Source organism: Rhineura floridana, chromosome 21 (assembly GCF_030035675.1).
Source record: "Rhineura floridana isolate rRhiFlo1 chromosome 21, rRhiFlo1.hap2, whole genome shotgun sequence".
NCBI lineage: Eukaryota > Metazoa > Chordata > Lepidosauria > Squamata > Rhineuridae > Rhineura > Rhineura floridana.
Genome location: NC_084500.1, coordinates 7732330 through 7754183, shown reverse-complemented (window position 1 = coordinate 7754183; position 21854 = coordinate 7732330). Strand labels below are relative to the sequence as shown.

The following is a 21854-nucleotide window of genomic DNA, read 5'->3' as shown; positions in this document are numbered from 1 at the left end:
CTGAGTAAAGAAGTACTTCCTTTTGTCTGTCCTGAATCTTCCAACATTCAGCTTCTTTGAATGTCCACGAGTTCTAGTATTATGAGAGAGGGAGAAGAACTTTTCTCTATCCACTTTCTCAATGCCATGCATAATTTTATACACTTCTATCATGTCTCCTCTGACCCGCCTTTTCTCTAAACTAAAAAGCCCCAAATGCTGCAACCTTTCCTCGTAAGGGAGTTGCTCCATCCCCTTGATCATTCTGGTTGCCCTCTTCTGAACCTTTTCCAACTCTATAATATCCTTTTTGAGATGAGGCAACCAGAACTGTACACAGTATTCCAAATGCACCCGCACCATAGATTTATACAATGGCATTATGATATCGGCTATTTTATTTTCAATACCTTTCCTAATTATCCCTAGCATGAAATTTGCCTTTTTCACAGCTGCCGCACATTGGGTGGACATTTTCATTGTGCTGTCGACTACAACCCCGAGGTCTCTCTCCTGGTCGGTCACCGCCAGTTCAGACCCCATGAGCATATATGTGAAATTCAGATTTTTTGCTCCAATATGCATAATTTTACACTCGTTTATATTGAATTGCATTTGTCATTTTTCCGCGCAATCACTCAGTTTGGAGAGGTCTTTTTGGAGCTCTTTGCAATCCCTTTTTGATTTAACAACCCTGAACAATTTAGTATTGTCAGCAAACTTGGTCACTTCACTGCTCACTCCTAACTCTAGGTCATTAATGAACAAGTTGAAAAGTATAGGTCCCAATACCGATCCTTGAGGGGCTCCACTTTCTACAGCCCTCCATTGGGAGAACTGTCCGTTTATTCCTACTCTCTGCTTTCTGCTTCTTAACCAATTCCTTATCCACAAGAGGACCTCTCCTCTTATTCCATGACTGCTAAGCTCCCTCAGAAGTCTTTGGTGAGGTACCTTGTCAAAAGCTTTTTGAAAGTCTAAGAACACTATGTCCACTGGATCACCTCTATCTATATGCTTGTTGACACTCTCAAAGAATTCTAATAGGTTACTGAGACAGGACTTTCCCTTGCAGAAGCCATGCTGGCTCTGCTTCAGCAAGGCTTGTTCTTCTATGTGCTTGGTTAATCTAGCTTTAATAATACTTTCTACCAGTTTCCAGGGACAGAAGTTAAGCTAACTGGCCTGTAATTTCCGGGATCCCCTCTGGATCCCTTTTTGAAGATTGGTGTTACATTTGCCACTTTCCAGTCCTCAGGCACGGAGGAGGACCTGAGGGACAAGTTACATATTTTAGTTAGCAGATCAGCAATTTCACATTTGAGTTCTTTGAGAACTCTCGGGTGGATGCCATCCAGGCCCGGTGATTTGTCAGTTTTTATATTGTCTATTAAGCCTAGAACTTCCTCTCTCATTACCACTATTTGTCTCAGTTCCTCAGAATCCCTTCTTGGAAATGTTAGTTCAGGTTCAGGGATCTGCCCTATATCTTCCACTATGAAGGCAGATTCAAAAAATTCATTTAGCTTCTCTGCAATCTCCTTATCGTTCTTTAGTACACCTTTGACTCCCTTATCATCCAAGGGTCCAATCGTCTCCCTAGATGGTCTCCTGCTTTGAATGTATTTATAGAATTTTTTGTTGTTGGTTTTTATGTTCTTAGCAATGTGCTCTTCAAATTCTTTTTTAGCATCCCTTATTGTCTTCTTGCATTTCTTTTGCCAGAGTTTGTGTTCCTTTTTATTTTCTTCATTCGGACAAGACTTCCATTTTCTGAAGGAAGACTTTTTGCCTCTAAGAGCTTCCTTGACATTGCTCGTTAACCATGCTGGCATCTTCTTGGCCCTGGCGGTACCTTTTCTGATCTGCAGTATGCACTTCAGTTGCATTTCTAATATAGTGTTTTTAAACAACTTCCAAGCATTTTTGAGTGACCTGACCTTCTGGACTTTGTTTTTCAGCTTTCTTTTTACCAATCCCCTCATTTTTGTGAAGTTTCCTCTTTTGAAGTCAAATGTGACCGTGTTGGATTTTCTTGGCAATTGGCCATTTACATGTATGTTTAATTTAATAGCACTATGGTCACTGCTCCCAATCGGTTCGACAACACTTACATCTTGCACCAGGTCCCAGTCCCTACTGAGGATTAAGTCCAGGGTTGCCGTCCCTCTGGTCGGTTCCATGACCAACTGGTCTAGGGCATAGTCATTTAGAATATCTAGAAATTTTGCTTCTTTGTCGTGACTGGAACACATATGTGGCCAGTCTATGTCCGGGTAGTTGAAGTCACCCATTACTACCACATTTCCTAGTTTGGATGCTTCCTCAATTTCATATCTCATCTCCAGGTCTCCCTGAACATTTTGATCAGGGGGATGATAGATCGTTCCCAGTTGTAAATCACTCCTGGGGCATGGTATCACCACCCACAATGATTCTGTGGAGGAGTCCTCCTCTTTTGGGGTTTTGAGCTTGCTGGATTCAATGCCTTCTTTCACGTATAGAGCGACTCCACCACCAATACATCCTTCCCTGTTCTTCCGATATAGTTTATATCCAGGGATAACCGTATCCCACTGGTTTTCTCCATTTCACCAGGTATCCGTTATGCTCACTATATCAATGCTCTTCTCTAAGACCAAGCACTCCAGTTCTCCCATCTTGGTTCGGAGGCTCCTAGCATTAGCGTACAGGCACTTGTAAGCAGTGTCTCTCTTCAAGTGTCTTTGGCACTTTTGGTTTGGCCTGTGGTAATTTTGCCCTTTTGAATTGATATCCTGTGCCCCTGCTCTCACAATGTCTACTTCTAGGCCTACCCCTTTTAAAATTTCCTCATTTCTTTGGTCTTTATCCCAGGGGTGAGGTTTATTCCGAACTGGACCTTCCTCAGCTCCTGTCGGGATTCCCCCCTGTCAATTAAAAGCTGCTCTACCACCTTTTTAATTTTAAGTGCCAGCAGTCTGGTTCCATTCTGGTTCAAGTGGAGCTCGTCCCTTTTGTACAGGCCTGGCTTGTCCCAAAATGTTCGCCAGTACCTAACAAATCCAAACCCCTCCTCCCAACACCATCATCTCATCCACGCATTGAGACTACAAAGCTGTGCCTGTCTGACTGGTCCTGTGCGTGGAACCGATAACATTTCAGAGAAAGCCACCTTGGAGGTCCTGGCTTTCAGCATCCTACCTAGCAACCTAAATTTTGCTTCCAGGACCTCGCGGCTGCATTTCCCCATGTCATTGGTGCCAACGTGCACCATGACCACTGACTCCTCCCCAGCACTGCCTACCAAACTATCTAAACGACGGGAGATATCCACAACCTTCGCACCAGGCAGGAAATCAACTTGCGGTCTACACGCCCACCACACACCCCACTGTCTACGTTCCTAATGATCGAATCACCCACTACAAGGATCCCTCCACCCCCTGGAGATATATCCTCGGCACGAGAGGATAGCTGATCCCCCAAGGAATGGGTCCCTTCTAAGGGATCATTTCCCTCTTCCTCAGCTGGATGCTCTCCTTCCCAAAGACCATCATTCTCCATGATAGCAGGAGAGCTATCATCCTTGGAGTGGGACACAGCTATAGTGTCCCTGAAGGCCTCATCCACACACCTCTCTGCCTCTCTTAGGTTTTCCAGGTCAGCCACCTTGGCCTCAAGGAAATGAAGTCATTCCTGGAGAGCCAGGAGCTCATTGCACCGAGAGCACACCCACGACTTCTGTCCAACAGGCAGACAGTCATACATGCTCCAGGCAGTGCAAAACACTGGAAAGCCCCCACACCCCTGCTGGCTTCTTACCTGCATAGTTTTGCTTAAGGTTTATTGTGTTAATGGGTTGGGGACTGTGGTTTAGTTGAGGTCAGGAAACAGAAGGGCAGAGTGGGTAGGGTTGCCATATTCCAGTTCCACAAATCTGGGCAGGTTAATTTGCATATTATGTAAATTATTTGCATATTATGCAAATATTATGCAAATATTTGCATATTAATACTTGGATTGTCCAGTTGTTTTGTTTTTGTGCCTAGGAATTACCAGCAAAAACTGGGGAAAGATGTGAGAAATCTTTTTTTTAAAAGCAACATTTTTAGCCTTAAATGCCTAGACTCTAGTTTCCAACACTATGGAGTATTTATTGATTGATTAAGAGAATTTGTATCCTGCCCTTTTGCTGTTAAAAACAGAGCTCAGCACAGCTTACAAATATAGTAAAAACAATAAAAATACACAATCAATATAAAAACATAATAAAAACACAAAATAGCAACAAACATAAAGTAGGTCAGGGCAACAGTACGGTTAACCATATACGATATATTTCAAAGATGTGGTGGGTGGAGAAAAACAAGAAGCCAAAATGTTAGGAAAAGGAGTCTTTCACACCACATGCTCAGTTGTAAATACTGTTGCAGCAAGCTTTACAAGTTCCTCCAGTATTCCACTGGTGCAGGCACTCAGACATTCAAAGTATCTGTATGTTTCTTAGGTTTCATAAAAGCAGAGCTTTGCTTAACTCAAAATTTCTTCTCCCTTTGATCAACCACATCTACACAGATTCCACCTCCATACTCAAAATGAAACTGGGCCTGGAAGTGTGCAAACACCCCACACATACCTTGCTAATTAGATTACCAATGCCAGGATGTCTGTCTTATCGACTACTCTCCTGCTCCCCCCCCCCAGGCATCATGAAAGACCCAGTCCTGCACTCAGAAAGAAAATAAATATCTGGTCCTCTTCAAAGTATTGATAAGCCTCTTGTTTTAATTGAAATAATAATTATAAATTCTTGTTCTTATCACTAATGGGAGTTAATTATCTTGCATATGCTGCTGTTGCTTCTATGGCTGTAACAGAGTGAGGTTAAAGATAAGTGAAATGCAAATAGGAAAAAAACAACACAAAAGGCAGTAACACTTTCCTAAATGTAATACCATACCTACCACAACAAGATTCCTATGAGTAAGGCAGAAAACTAAGCATCTCACAACCAAAAATATGATAAATGAAGAAATATTTATATAAAAGCATGACTATCAAATATATTTATTATTTACACAAACTGTAAAGATATTTATAGTGCAATCCTAGGTTTATTTATTCAGAAGCAAGTCCCAGCTTATTCAGTGGGGCTTACTCAAACAGGGACAGAAATGCAACTTCAAGTGATAAGCAACTTCATTCACACAACCCAAAATTCCAAATGCCACTTTACGCTGTTTTGCAACTGTTTATACTTGTTTTTATGGTTATTGGATTTTAAATGGCTTTATTTCTTGTTGTGAGCTGCCTTGGTTTCCAACCCTACCTCACAGGGGTGTTGGAAAGATTCCATACACGCACACGCACACACTGCAGATGTATAAATACATACAGCCCATATAATAGTTTATTGTCAAACCAGTTGGTAATTGCAGAAAAATCAGTATTAGTTTTAAAAAAATCAGTATTACTTTCCTACAGAATAAAAACTGTAATACCTAAATAAGCCCTGCCTACTTGCTTTAAAATAGGACGGGAGGGCACAAACACAATTCTTTTTTACATTCACTCCAAAGTCCCATTGATTTTCAGCACATTCATAACATGTCTACTCAAAAGTAAGTCCTATTGAATTCAATGGGATTTACTCTGGGCATATGGGATTAGCATTGCTTTTACAAAAAGCAAGCATTGGGAAGGTTTTCAAAACACTGCCCAAGATCTGACTCCTGCACAAAAGAGGAAAAAAAACTGAAATGTATATACTTACCCAATTTATGAGATTTTCAGATAAACAGGGGGTGAAACCACCATTTTGTTTTCTAGACACTGCCTAAGGTCAATGAAACTGAAACACAATCCCTGATTGGCTGCAATCCTGAACGGGCAGGGTTAAAGCTACGAAGTGCTATACAGTACTGTTTAAAGAAAGATTTAACAGTCGGGGGGCAACTGACGTTTTTATGTATATCTCAAGAACCAGACCACCTAGAAACTTAATTTTTTTTTTAAATTAAAGCTGAGAATCCGGGCCACCTAAAGGACTAGCCGGGCGCCGGGTGGCATGCACAGAATCTGGGTAAAACCCGGCTAACTGGGCAATATGGCAACCCTAAGAGTGGGGAGCCCTGGCCTCCTCGCCCTGCTGCCGAACTCGCTCTGCTGCTTAACTCGCCTTGATGGTTTGTCAGCTGGGGCCTTGACGCTTCATCAGCTGGGGGCTCCCTCTAGCTCGTAGAGCAGGCTCCCTTGCCATGTTCACCGCCCAGAGAGCTATTGCTAGTCGGACGGTATATAAATTTAATAAATAATAAATAAATAAATAAATAAAATAGGGTGCTCTGAATTTATGTGTGTGGCTGGTCCCTCCCAGCTACTGCTGCCAGCCAATGATGTGTTAATTGAGGCTGATGGCTCAACTATCAGCTGAGGCTTAACTCCTTAGTATTATCTCAGGCTTCCTTCCTTCCTTCGTGATGGGGGGGCTGTTTAAGGACTTTGACTAATGGTACTAAGAAAAGTTAACTAGCTTTTAGTCTATTTTTATTTTATTTGCTGACAACAACCACTTTTATCAGTGCAAGTTCCCCTGTAGTTTTAAGTGGTGCCTTGCACTCTGGCCTGGACAAACTAGACTAGCTTTTGGCTGCTTTTAATCTAAGCAACGGGCTGCGACTTCCAGGTGAGTCTTTTTTGTTTTCCCACCTAGAACAGCCTGACCTTTCTTTAACCTAGGGAAACAGAGCTTGTGGTTGTGTTTAAGGAAGGCTAAAGCTGCCCTTTTTAGCAAAGACTGAGCTGATTCTCTCCCTGTATGTATTGGTGGAGTTTCCTTTTCCCCCTTCTCTCCAACTGGTATTTAGCCTTGTTTACAGTGTCGCCTGAAGCTTTCCTGCTAGGGTGGTGTTGAAAACTAGCTTTCTATAGGCTTCCTACCCCTAGGATCTGTCTTTTAAGATGTAGGTTCTTTCAGGATTTGGCTCCTAGCTCAGGGTGACCCTAGGCTGCCCTTATTACTTATTACTCTGAGCTGTTTTAATTCAATTAAATAATGAACTAAATGGGTGCTACTTACCCTCTTCTTGCTCTGCTGCTTAACTCGCCTTGATGCTTTGTCAGCTGGGGCCTTGATGCTTCGTCAGCTGGGGGCTCCCTCTAGCTTGTGGAGCAGGCTCCCTCGCTAGGGTGCTCCCTCGCTAGGGTGCTCACAGCCTAACCTACCTCACAGGGTTGCTGTGAGGATAAAATGGGGAGAGGAGAACCATGTATGCCTCCTTGAGCTCCTTGGAGAAAAGGTGGAATATAAATGGAATAAAATAAATATTCTTGTACAAATCCTCATTCCAACATTGCTGGCAAAAGTTGGACCCTGGGTGAGAGCCAGGAGGTTGAGAGATGTTGAGTAGGAAAGTGTTTACTCCTGCGGAATTGGGTTCAGGCTGCAATCCTACATACACTTAATAATAATAAATAATAATAACAAACTTTAATTTGTTAGTCGCCTATCTGTCCAATTTTTGGACACTCTGGGCGACTTACAGCAGCAACAAGTACAATGTACAATACAATAAATACAACCATATTCATCAATTAAAACTAACATCAAAACATCAGTTAAAACATTACAGACTAATCTAGCTCAAAGTTCCTGTAGGCCTGCCTGAAGAGCCGCTCGTCGAAAACTCATCAGGGAGGAGGCATGTCGAAGATCGTAGGGGAGAGAATTCCAGAGGGTGGGAGCCACTACTGAGAATGCCCTCTCTCTGGTCGGCACCAGCCGAGCTGTTTTGTTTACCTAGGTATAAACCCCATTGAACACAATGTTTCTGTGTAGACACACATGGGATGGCACTGTTAGATAACGGAAGAAGGCCAATGACTAAGAAAAACATGTAGAGAAGGAAGCATGGTTTACAGGCAAGTAAGAAATAAACAAATTCCCAGCTTGTTAAATGAATCCTCTGCAAAGGGAACATTTCCAAAAAAAAACCCAGTAAAAACTGTCCTTCAGGATTCAAAGAAGCAAATTCTGAAATTCTGCCAAAATTTAATAGCAGTTGTGGCACTTTAAGCACAGGTGATCGATTGGGTGTGCTCGTGAACTACACATTCACACTGAATCAGACCAAAGGTCCATTCTAGGCCTCTCTTTCGGCCTTTCTCTAGCCAGCCAGAGGTTTTCAGGAAGCTCACAAGTGGGGGGGGAGTCTGGAGTCTAGTACCTATATTTTGAACTAGTAGTAATAGTTGTTGTTGTTGTTGTTGTTGTTATTATTATTATTTATTGAATGTATATCCAAAGGAGCCCAGGGCAGCAAACACATCGACACAATATTTTAATGACAATAACAACAATAACAACAAAAGCAATCTAAGAATAGTTACAGATAAAAACATTCTGCCATCCAGTGATCTCCGGGTTGCTAGGAACAGTCTCCTTCAGCCATCAAATCACTGGGTAACCAGGAATGATTTTAAATTCCTCCTGAAAATCAGTAAAGGGAGAGGCAGATGCACCTCACTGGAGAGGGCATTCCACACATGGGGGGCCACCACTGAAAAGGCCCTGTCATGGGTCAACACCAGCTAGGCAGCCACGGGGTGGTGGCAACACCACCAAGGCCTCACCTGTCATAGGGTCTAAGGTGGTTGACACTGGGGAAGATGCTCTTTTAGGTACTGGGGCCCCAAGCCATTTCGGGCTTTATATGCTGGTACTAACTCCTTGAATTGGGGCTGGTAGCTCACTGGCAGCCAGGGCAGCACTTTCATGGCAGGTGACACAGGGTCACATTGTGCTGCTCCATTTACTAGTCTAGCAGCCACGTTCTGCACTAGCTGCAGCCTCTGGGCAATCTTCAAGGGCAGCCACACATACAGTGCATTACAGTGGTCCAGATGGGACGTCAACAGAGCACGAACAACGGAGGCCAGACTATCCCAGCGCAGAAACATCCATAGCTGGTGAATCAGCCTAAGCTAGACATAAGAACTCCTTGTCGCAGAAGCCACTTGGGACTCCAGTGACAAGTTGGAATCCAGACGTAGTCCCAGACTATGAAATTGTTCCTTCAAACGTAGCCTAACATCAAGGAGAGGAATATTATCTTCTTCTCGCCCTGCTTGCACGCTTCCTGTAGGCTTTTGGATGGCTCTGTGGGAAACAAGATAGAGGACTAGATCAGAGCAGGGGGTTGGAATTGATGGCCTTATAGGCCCCTTCCAACTCTACTATTCTATGATTCTATAAGAGATAAGAACCATGGCCCTCCATATATTATTTGATTACAACTCCCACAATCAATCAAAATGGATATCATGACGTTTGAAAAGGTTCAGCAAAGGGCAACCAAAATGATCAAGGTGGCTTCCTGAGTCCAACAACATAGGTTGTATCCAAGGCTATCTTACTCAGAGTAAGCCCATTAAAAACAATGGGCAGGGCTAATTTAGGTCCAATCTTCAGTAAAATGTAGTTGGATGCAAGCCAAAAATATCCTGCCATCTCCTAGATAATTCCCATACTGTCGGCTGCATCTTACTGCTTTGAATTCGGCAGTCAGGGAATTGCCATCTGGATGCACCCTGATATATCAATCTTGTTTCGAGCTGGGCTTTCAGAGTGTTTATACTTTGCACACAGACAAAATCTGGTGTTGATAAGTCTTTTCTGAGAGAAAAAAAAAATAAAAGCTTAATCTCTTAAATAAACACTGCAGTCAGAACAGATTAAAAATGTGCATTTGTAAATATTACCATTTTTCTAGCTGGCAGTAGATTAGTCCAACTTGGCTAAAATCAACACAGGCTCAAATTCTTAAGAAACCAGAACAGAAATCATATCATTCCTTTCTCACAAAATGTGTGTGTGTGTGAGAGAGAGAGAGAGAGAGAGACAGACAGACAGACAGAGATCTTGGTAAAATGAAGCGCAAATATCAGCAAATATTCACAGATAAGAGTCCTATTACTTCTCTATCAACATCACAGTCCTATACACCAGGGATGGGAAACCTGTGGCCCTCCAGATGATGCTGAACTACAACTACAGGGACAATAATTGTAGCTCGTCAACATCTGGAGGCCCACACCTGATCTCCATCCATCCTGAATGCACCAGCAACGGATGTTTTTGCTGGAACCACTGGGATGCAATTCAACTTGGGTGGGTTTCCATGGGGATAAAATAGAGAGGGGAAATGCCAAGCTTCCTAGACAATTGTTCTTTAGCTTTGGGTCCCCAGATGTTGGTGGGCTACAACTCCCACCATCCCCAGACAGCATGGCCTAGACCAGTGATTCTCAAACGGTGCGCCCAGGCACACTGGTGCGCCCTAAGAGGTGGTTAGGTGTGCCTCAAATATTATGAAAGTATATTTTAAAAATGAGAAGAAACTCATTTGTATAGGGTAAGTAATAGTTTTCTATAGTTTGCTATTTTTATTCATAGTTTACAATATATTAATATATTTTTAATTTTGTACACAAAGTGGGCCAGAAATTTTTTATATGTTTTACAGTGCGCCGCAAACCAAATAAGTTTGAGAACCACTGGTCTAGACCGTCTTTCTGACCTAACCTGTGCTCACCTCCCTTCAGGTGTAAACTGATATTGTTACAGTTGCTGACCCAATTTCCCGATTCCTTCTCCATCCTATTTTGATTGAGAGGAGACATCTTAAGTCTTAAGGCTTTTGGGGTGGGCTAGATTTTATCATCATTGTTTTCAGATTTTTAATGTCTATTACATTTGTATGCCTATTTTGTACGTCGCCCAGAGTGGCTGGATAGCCAGCCAGATGGCCAACTAAGAAATTCAATAATTAACTAACTAAATAAATTAAGAGCAAAACACCTCCTCCCACCTTCTTTTAATAATTTTTATCCATTTGTAAAAATATAAAGGTGGACTGAGATTGGTCATGAGCCCTGTGGAAAACTCTAGGCAAGACTGGCCTGAGCAAGAGAAGGTGGTCTGGGAATGCCAGATGAGAAAGGCCAAGTGGCCTGCCTGTTGATGCTCCTCCCCTGAGGGGTTAGCCGACATGGATGAAGGGGTTGAGCCACCAGCCACCCATCCCCTGCCCCACCTCCAAAGGTTGTGTCTCACTACAGCCAGCCTTCTGTGGCTGACTCAACTCTGGTGTAGGAAAGGGGGTCAGAAGCAGAGTCAGGGGGTGATCTGGTCGAGGGATCTCCACCCCATTGCCACAGATGCACTAGAGTTTGTGCAGATGTGAACAGACTGCACCTGTCAACCAACCCGCTTCCTTGCCCAGTCGCAGGCAAGAGACAAGTCTCATGCAAGTAGTCGTGTACGCCCCATCCTTCACAAGAGGGATTTGGGGTGTGTGACAAATATTGCGACAACATCTTTGCTGGCATATCTATGCCTAGTCATGCCTTGCTGTGACCTGAACACTGTGTGATCTGTAACCTGATGCTATGTTCCAATCCTGTGCTAAGCTGTGGATTAAGGCCATTGGTTTACAACAGATGCTGTTGGAGATCGCCGATTCATAGTCACCATAAGTCATAATTGACTTGAAGGCACAGAGCAACAAGAACAAAATAACTGAGCCAAGAGTCCCAAACCTGATTCTGTAAGAGGGAGCCAGAACAATACCACAGAACATCCAAAACAGATGCAGTTTCAATATCATACATGGCTCAATCCAATGACAGCAAGAAAAAAAGGGTTGTACAAATTAATAATTTGGAGTCCTTTTTAACCATTTCATCTTTTTTACAAGGTTCAGCAAACACTGCTATAAAGGTCTATCACTGCTATAAAGAATTCCATATACCTGCATATCTAACTAGGGTGACTGGTGCCTCAATGCCTTCATTGGTAAATTTAATAAAATCACACCATGTCAAATAAAACTTTTTGTTATAGCTGGTTGTATCTTTTGGGTTAACTGTTCAGAGAGAGCCAAAAACTAGGCCCTGTTGTACCAATATTATAAAGTGGCATTTTTCAAATATTTCCAAAATCTTATAATGCTAATAACTGCTCTGGTTGCTAATAAAAGGAAGTCAATTAGGTTTTCACTTACCCAAACTAACTTTGCAGGTTACTTACCATCTTTGAGTCCTACCACAAGAAATATATTACAAAAAAACACACTAAGTTCAGGTGAAAAACTGGGTTTATCTTAGAGGTAAGCCAATTTGGTGTCCACCAGATGTTTTGACTAAAACTCCCATCAGCCCCAGCCAGGATGGCCAAAGGTCAGGGATGTAGCTCACAACTTCTGAAGGGCCCCAGGTTAACTGTTTCATCCCCATCTCCCACTATCCTTGCAGTACTTTAAAATTGTCCACCTGAAGTTTAGAGAGACTTGACACTAGACCCAGGTCTATGCATGGATCTTTCATTATCTCATCTAATTTAGACTTTGAAGACCAGACATTACCCACAGGTGAACCAAATGAGGTTAGCAAAGCACAATGAATAAAGCATTAGACCCTCTCTTTTACTGAGTCCAAACCACTGATACATCCAGGCCGCTACTTGAATGGCAACGGGGATTCAAGGTCTCAGAGACACAAGGAACTGTCTCGCACCAAATGAGACCATTGGTCTACCTTGCCCAGTAGTGTCACTCTACACCAGGGCTGAGGAGTCCTTGGCCCCCCAGAAGCTGCCAAACTACATCTCCTATCATACCTGGCCATTGGCCATGCTTGCTAGGGCTGATGAAAGTTGCAGTTCAGCCACATCTGGAGGGCCAAAGTTTCCCTAAACCTGCTCTACACTGAATGGTACAGGCTTCCCTGGGATTGAGTGCTGGGAATTGAACCTTGAGATTTCTGCACGCCAAGCAGATGCTCTGCACCACTGAGCTATGGCCCCTTTCTTTGGAGAGAAAGGGTTTTACTGGCCCATTACCTTGAGATGCCAGGGGTTGAACAGAGGGTCTTCCTTCTCCAAAAACATATTCCATCACCAAGCTATAGACATTCTTATCTGTTAAGGTCCCTCTAGTACTGTCTTCCCCAACCTTCCCCACCTTGGTGCCTTCCAGATGTTGTTTGACTACAGATCCCATCACCCCGACCATCGGCAATGCTGGCTGGGACAGATGGGAGTTGGAGTCCAAGACAGCTGGAGGACACTAAGTTGTGAAAGCTGCTTTAACCTGATTGACAATGAACCGAGAACACAGGAAGCATCCTCCTACTAAGACAGACCACCGGGTCCATCTAGCACAGTACTGTTCACACTGGCTGGCAGCTGTTCTCCAGGGTTTCTGCCAGGAGTCTTTCTGAGCCCTACCTGGAGATACCAGGGGTGGACTCTGGGACCTTTTTTATACAAGGCAGATGCTCTCCCACTGAGCTATGACTCTTGCCCAGCTGCTCTCCAAGGTGGTGGACAGATGGCTTGCAACCACCTCCTCCCTTTAACTGGCAATGTCTCTGGGGACCATCTTCATGCAAAGCGATGTGCTTCACCACTAAAGGCCAAGTCATTTGTGTTGCACAGTTAGTTGTTATTATTATTATTTATTGCATTTATATACCGCCCCATAGATGAAATTCTCTGGGCGGTTTACAACTAAAAACATTTAAATATATATGTACAAATTTAAAAATACATTTTAAAAGGCAATTTAAAAACAAATGCCTGGGAGAAGAGGGAAGTCTTGACCTGGCGCCAAAAAGATAACAGTGTTGGCGCCGGGCGCGCCTCATCAAAACAATCATTCCATAACTTTGGGGCCACCACTGAGAAGGCCCTCACCCTTGTTGCCACCCTCCGAGCTTCCCTCGGAGTAGGCACCCAGAGGAGGGCCCTTGATGTTGAACGTAGTGTACAGGTGGGTCAAGACCATTCTGACCTTCAAACAAACTTCATTCGTTCATTCGCCACCACCTCCAGGCACAGAAATAAATCGAAGGCAAAGCCTCTCAAGTTGCATCAAAGAAATAACCCTACTCTGCCTGAACATTACTAACCACCAAGTTATCCTCACAAGTCCAGACTAGCAAGCTTGTTTGGCCAAGGTTTTCTGCTTTCGTTTGGCCTCATTTTCCAACAGCGCCATTGCTGAGGCATTTTGGACTCAAGCTGCCATTCCACGGGAATTTGGCATTGCAAAGCTGGACCACAGAGCTCTCAAGTTGCTCTCTGCCTTCCAGGCCTCACAGTTCTCAAAAGGGAAACAATCTAGGATGTTCTATTTGATGGTACCAAGAAGTTGCCAGTAAGCAAGAGACCAACATAAACCTGTTTAAATCCATCTGGCAATGGGATGGTTTCCAATGGTAATGAATTCAACATAGGAAGAAGGCACAGACAGAGAGGGAGGATTAAGTCCACCATGGATGCCCAGCTGTGAAACTTAAGCTGGAATAAGACTTTTGGGGAACCAATGAAGAAACATGGACATGAGACCATAGCAAGCCACCATACACCGAGTCAAACTCTGGCTCAGTATTGTCTGCACTGACTGGCAGCAGCTCTCCAAGGTTTCAGGCAAGAGTCTCTCCCAGGCCACCTGGAGAAGCCAGGGAATGAACCTGGGACCTTCTGCATGCAAAGCAGATCCTCTGCCACGGAACGACGGCCCTTCCCCTGAATGTGCTATATTGAGAGATCCATTGGAGTCTTTTGAAGAGAAGCCCATGATCAGTCATGCCATTTCGATTGCAAGCCTGGCAGGGAAGGTCTTACTCCGGACTTTCCTAAGCTGCTCTGGAAACCTGTTTTGACTAAGGAAAGGAGCATAAAAGCTTTAAATAAATTAACACTTGGTGGTGTCAGGGCTGGATTGCGGGCAACTGTGTGGGTTGATGCAGCAGCCAGAAGTCATAAGGCTTTAAGCATACGTCAGGACTGAGACCCCCCCCCCAAAGAATACAGCAATGCCAGTGATCAAGATCAGTTGGAACACAAAGTCCTCTTAAGACTCCTTACAGTCCCAGAGCAGCCAACAGCCAAGTCTGGGTGGATGGAATAAATCCAGGGCCTGAAGATCCTTTGCAGGGAAAGAATTTAGTAATTTTGTAGCCCAGTTTTGGACCAACTGTAGTTTTTCAGACAACTTTTAAAGGCAGCTCCACAAGCAATGCATTGTAATAATCTTAACAAGCGATCGCTGCTGGATAAAACACATCTAGTCCAGTATCAAAGAGTGGATAAGATGCTTCCACGAATCCCACAGCAGAGCATGGACACATCCGCACCAGGCGCTTGTATACCACTTATACCCATCATGGCTTTCCCCAAAGCATCTTGGGAACCGTAGTTTGTTAAGGATGCCGAGAGCTGTTAGGAGACCCTTATTGCCCTCCCAGAGCTACAGATTTGAGAGTGGTTTAACAATAAATCCCTCTTCCCTATGAACTCTGAGGATTGTAGCTCTGGGACAGGAAAAGGGGTCTCCTAACAACTCTCAGTGCCCTTAACCGCAGTTCCAAGCATTGTTTAGGGGAAGCCATTACAAAGTAGTATAAGAGTGCTTTGAATGCGTAATGCAGATGTGGTCCGTGATGGCAGTAACCCTTATCTGCTGTTGACCCCCCCACACACACAATAGAATTCTCTGTATCTTGCAGGAGGAGAGAGTCATCTTGCTAACAGCTGGCTGATGTACTAAGACAGAAGGATTCATAAAGTTTACATGAGCCTCCTGTAAACAAATCTGAACATTAAAAAGTGGTAACAACCAAAATACAACCCCAATCAAAGACAAACTTAAGTGTAGCACACAGACTGAAACCTTCTTCTAGAAGAGGACAGAGCTGTCAGTTTAAGAGACTGCTCTCCACTTTATTTATTTCAAATGCATGAGCTTTGCACTTTAGCTGTCTGAAACACTGAAGAGTGTTTATTTCAGCTGCAGAGACGTTGCACTTGAGCTAATTTATGCCAGAGAAAACTACACCACATTATTTGAATCAAAAGCTTGAAAGATGCCCCAAAGCATCAAACATCCATGCAAAATCCTTGGTTTTGACTAGAGGAACAAGTTATATTGAATCACCAACACCAGACAACAAACTTCCCTCTTGGCACCGTGGCTTTTAAATGTAACAATAACAATATTATCAGTAATACAGAGATATTATTCTATTGCTACAATATTACTATTATTAAAATGTGTACGTAGCTTGTAGTGGCTCACTGCACATCAGTAACAATCAAATACTACATCCTTTCAAAATATAACAATCCAACAAATAACTCAGTGACTACAGGAACATTATAACATTTAAAGTCATTATAAAACAATGAAAACATATCAAATTAATGTCAAAATATAATAAACATTCCAGTGAAATTGCATGTCAACAATAACATAGCCAGCAACCATTGCATAACAGTACTACATCAGAAGGTACAAAAATTAACTATAATATGCTATTCATAATGGTATACTATTATACAATGCATATAATATTAGTAAGTGGTCCCTAATCCAGAAGAGCAACAGGTTCAGCAAAGCACACTAACAGCAGTATAACAAGGCAAGTTATAACAGTAATGAAAAGCAAGAAGCAATGTGATGTAGCGGTTAGAGTGTCATACTAGGATGCAGATGGTTCAATTCCTGGCATCTCCAAGCAGGGTTGGGAAAGACTCCTGCCGGAAATCCTGGAGAGCTGCTGCCAGTCAGTGTAGACAATACTGAGCTAGATGGACCAATGGCCTGACATGGCACAAGGCAGTTTCCAATGTTCCGACAGGATCTCTCCCAGGGTGGTTTATTTTATTTTTACTTCTGGCAACAAGAGCTAGCTGAAACACCAATAACTTGCTCAGCTGAACAACAAGGAGGGGGGGATTTTAAATGCCAACTGCGCGCTCCTCCATGCAACGTGCAAATAGGAGACAGAGGGAAGAGAGACTAAAAAACGGGCAAGTCAGACGTCCAGCTCGTTCCAGTCTCCTGCACCTACCTGGAAACAATTACCAATATAAGGCCAGGGGAAGCACATCTTACTCTAGGGTTGCTTCCTGACATTAAACAGCTGCAATTCTAATCCTTTTCAGCAAAACTGCTCCCTTATGCTATGCTTTGAAATGAAAAAAAGAAAAGAACCACTCTTTTTCCTTAGTCTTCCTTGGTAGGAAACAAAACAAAACAGTTAGCCCGGTTTTGCAGCACCTGGATATTCATTGATTCTTCATTGGTCATTCCCGTTTCCAACAGTTATTAGCATATGGCACGAAGAGGAACATTCTGGGGGCTGAAAAGAAAGGAGCCATTTGGATGGAAATTGGGGGCAAAAACATTACAGACTATCCCCCGCCCCTCACCCTCCTTTGGCTAAAAAGCTTATTTGTGTACCGCTTCCCAAGCAAAAAGGCTAAGAAAGCTCTCCCCCCCCCCCCGCTCCATGTTGACTTTAGGGAACACAAAGGAATCTTTAATCCTTTCATGGGAACTGAGTCACCCCAGCAGATGCCCCAAAGCGGAGGCAAAGGAGAGCATCCCCCTGTCAAGGCAGGTCCATTCAGGAACAAAGAGGTGGCAGGAATCAAGCTAAGTAAACAAGCAAAATAAGAATGAGTAAAGAGAAAATAAGAATGAGTAAAGATGGGTAAAGAGAAAGGGTGGTGGGTTATGTGCCTTCAAGTCGATTCGACCCTACGAATCAGTGACCTCCAGTAGCATCTGTTATAAACCGCCCTGTTCAGATCTTGTTAGTTCAGGTCTGGGCCTTCCTTTATGGAATCCATCTCTTGTTTGGCGCTCCTCTTTTTCTACTAGTTCTGTTTTTCCCAGCATTATCAATTTTTTCTAGTGAATCATGTGTTCTCATTATGTGTCCAAAGTATGATAAGCTCAGTTTTATCATTTTAGCTTCTAGTGATAGTTCTGGTTTAATTTGTTCTAACACCCAATTATTTGTCTTTTTCGCAGTCCATGGTATCCGCAAAGCTCTCCTCCAACACCACATTTCAAAGGAGTTGATTTTTCTCTTCTTTTTTCACTGTCCAACTTTCACATCCATACATAGAGATCAGGAATACCATGGTCTGAATGATCCTGACTTTAGTGTTCAGTGATACATCTTTGCATTTGAGGACCTTTTCTAGTTCTCTCATAGCTGCCCTCCCTAGTCCTAGCCTTCTTCTGATTTCTTGGCTGTTGTCTCCATTTTGGTTAATGACTGTGCCAAGGTATTGATAAGAAAGGGGAGAAAGGAAGAAAAAACAGAAGTGCCCCCCCATCTCCATCCATCAATGTCTATTCTTCATTTGAAGGAGAACAGCTCCTCCCCCCCCCACACCCCCATCACTGCCTCCACTGAATCTCTAGATTGGCTTCCATTTCAATCCAGACTCCTTGTAAAGATAGCTCGGGCATCCTTGAATTCCAGACTTTCAAAAGAAAACATTAGCAAAATAAAGATGAAGTCACCCTGTAACTTGGAGGGGGGGATCTGAAGTGCTCCAGTTCTTCCCACCCCACCCCAGCCATCCCTGATTTTGACCTCTTCTCTGTGTAAGAAGACGCTCATTTGTGTATGCCAAGACAAATAAATCTACTTGGCTATCCTCCCCCCTCTAAGAGAAAGGGGAGGGGAGGGAGGGGGGAAATCCCTTGCTTCAGAACTTCAAAGGGATGCTAAAACATAAAACAGGACCAGGGCTCCATTATGCAATTAAAAATAGATATAATTCAATATACATCAAAGCCATTTCAGAAGGCGCAGCACAACTGCCAAGGGGATCACAGACCTAATGAGTGGGCTTTGCATACGGCCTTGCATCTACTCCTAAAGCAAGAGTGAGAGACTGGGGGGGGGGTCGGAGATCATCCATCACAAAACACCATCTCCACTTTACAAAAGAAGCCAGGAAGCAATATGTGTCATGTATAAGAACCAATAATAATAATAAAAATCACAAAATACCATTCACACTTTTAAAAAAGTGAGAGAGATGCATCACAGAATACAACGCCAGAAAACCACTAAACAGCTTGCTTTCTCCCTCACATTTTTCTGAGAGCTGATCTGTTCCCCAATCTTCAACCAGTTTAGCCAGAAAACCAGACCCATTGATCTCAATGGAGTTTTACTTGCAAGGAGGGGTGCACAGGATTGCAGCAGAAGATTTGTGTGAGATAATGACTTAAATCAAGGTAGAATTGTGGTTCCATGTCAATGCAATACCGCATCAGTAGTTATCCCAGAAGCCAAATAACTTTTCAATTTTGTTCAACAAGCACTTGCCACAATGCCACTCTACATTTGTGGGTCCCACACACCATACAAACATACATGTTTAAGTAATCCACAATTCACAGGAGAATTCAGGAGCAATAAATAGTGGGTTCTCTTCCTTCCCACTGGCCTGAAGGGAGACGATGGGGTGGTGGTGACTATTAAAGGTTAGTCAGCTTCCCGTGTCTCAACTCAGATTCAGAAATGAACTGAGTCTATTTCCAAACAAAACCTCCATTTCAGTTTTGGAGCAAATCCAATGTCCTAAAATAGGTATGGGGAACCATTGGCCCTCCGGATGTTGCTGAGCTACAACTCCCATCGTCCCTGGCCATTGACTATGCTTGCTGGGACTGACGGGCCCACAACCTGCTTTCCTGGGCTCAGACTTTCAGAGCAGCCTCCAAGAAAAGAAACTGAGACATAGGAACATCGGGAGAGCCTGCAGGATCAGGCCAATGAACCAGCATCCCGTTCTCACAGTGGCCAATGAGATGCCTATGGGAAGCTCGCAAGCAGGACCCAAACATTGTGTTGCTAATCTGAGCTGAAGATAAGTTCAGGGGCTTCTAATGCTCACCTTTCCACTGATGCATACATTACCAACCCTGCCCCCTCAAAAAAAAAGTTAGTTACCTTTGCTGGCATTCTCTAGCCACCAGAAATAAATTCTGGTTGGAAATGGACACGGACCGCCTTCAAGTTGATCCCGACTTATGGCAACCCTATGAATAGGGTGTTCATGGTGAGCAGTATTCCGAGGGGGTTGACCATTGCCTCCCTCTGAGGCTAGTCATCCCCAGCTGGCTAGGGCCTGCTCACCTTGCCACAGCTGCACAAGCCAGCCCCTTCCTTGTCCGCAACTGCCAACTGGGGGGCAACTGGGCTCCTTGGGACTCTGCAGCTTGCCCACGGCTTCACAGGTGGCAGGGCATGTAATCCCTGAGCCACTCACTGTGGGGGTGATCTTTAGCTGGCCCTTGACACCCAGGAGACACGTGTGGGGATTTGAACTCACAGTCTCTGGACTCCCAGCCAGGCTTGCCTCCCCACTGTGCTATACCAGCTGTACTGGTTACTAAAGTCATCTAATTTCTGCAGATCCCCACCCTACCCCCGCATGACTAAACACAGGGTTTAGTCCTTTAACTTTGGGGGCCCGTGCACAAGGAACCACAGCACTGCAAGGCCAACATGTTGTCCATGAGATAAGAAAGACGGTGATGAAGACCATGTGTTCGGCTGTACAATCATATTTAGGAAATTGTCCCATCAGGGCATATGGGGCACTGCCCTGCCATCCTCAGTCAGCCCTCACCTGCCTGCATTCTTATTTCCATCTGGTCCAGGGTGCTGCCCCGGCTGGCCGCTCCCTCCTCCTCCATCTCAGTGTTGGCCTTGCAGAACTCAGCAGGGAGGAGGAGATAAAGCTAGAATTGGTTGGCTCTGCCAGTCATCTGGTCTGGCTCCGCCTGACGTCGGTCTAACGCCTTCTGCCCTACCAATCCCGACAGGCGCTAGCCGCCACCGTTTACAAGTCCACAAACCTCCTCAGAACCAGGTGATGCATGTGCTGAATAAAGCTAAGATAACTCAAGGTCACAAATCACACAATACTTTTTCAAAGTGGGGTTGGGGGGAGGTAACTGTAGAAGGGCCTACTCCAGTTCTCCCCACCCTCCAGAGACATACCGGTCCCTGCCATTGCCTGCCATTGAAGTGCTTAAGAAAAGCACACACCTGACGTGTCTAATCCCCACCCCGTTTTTCCAACTTGATCAGCTTTCCAACTCCACATTTTGGCTTCACATGCACACTAAACTCATCACCATCACGAACTGAATTGCATGGTTGAGACCTTGGACTCCTAAAACATACACATCGTATCGTATGAATCCACTGGATACCAAGTCACAACATCGGTCCATCTAGAATAGATGATGGCCGTCTTCTCTGGTGTTGACCGGCAACAGCTCTTAGGTTCATCACCTGCCCCCCGATCTTTTTAAACTGGAGATGCAAGGGATTAAGCAAAATACTCCATCGCTAACGTACAGCTCATCCTTTACAAAGGCCGGCAGACTTTTCAGGGCACAATACTCACAGGGAAAGAATGCCTTTTCTACCCAACTTTATTTGTTCAAGGGAATCAATGAGGCAGGAGAAAGCCAGAGAAAGTTACAAAGAGTTAAAGAGTCTAGCCACATAAATTAACCAAATGAGGAGCTTCCCAACCCATCCCGCCCCCATCAAATTCTCAAGGACAAAAATCAAACCAACACACACACATATTTCTGATTCTACAGCAGTACCCAGAAGCCCATTAATTGCACCGCTACAATTCTAGTTACGATCTCCATTATAAACACAAAGATTTGGAAGGAGTCAACTGAATAATGCATCTGTTAAAACTATGTTGCTGCTGTGGGTTGTTAAATTTTTATTTTTGGTAAAGAAATCCACCACACCCAGACAAAGCTACAACAATTGCAGCACAAATTCTAGATGTCGAGCAACAGCAATTGCCTGCTGTATAAATGGGCTATTGTTAATTCTGTATTTGTCGTACAAGCTGGTAAGAGACAAATCACATTAAACCGTTTCAAGAGCTCAGCACGTTATTGGAATGAGCTCAAAAGTGAAGACTTTTTTTAAAAAATCAAATGTTGCTGAATATGGGTATATAATTAATTCATGTCCGG

The 21854-nt window shown here is 43.8% G+C and overlaps 1 protein-coding gene across 7 annotated transcripts in view; it reads right to left on the bottom strand.

Moving 5' to 3' along the window:
- The window catches only part of AUTS2 (activator of transcription and developmental regulator AUTS2), a 934700-nt gene that overhangs the window by 96816 nt on the left and 816030 nt on the right, over positions 1-21854 (bottom strand). The gene's annotated exons all lie outside the window — the stretch shown is intronic.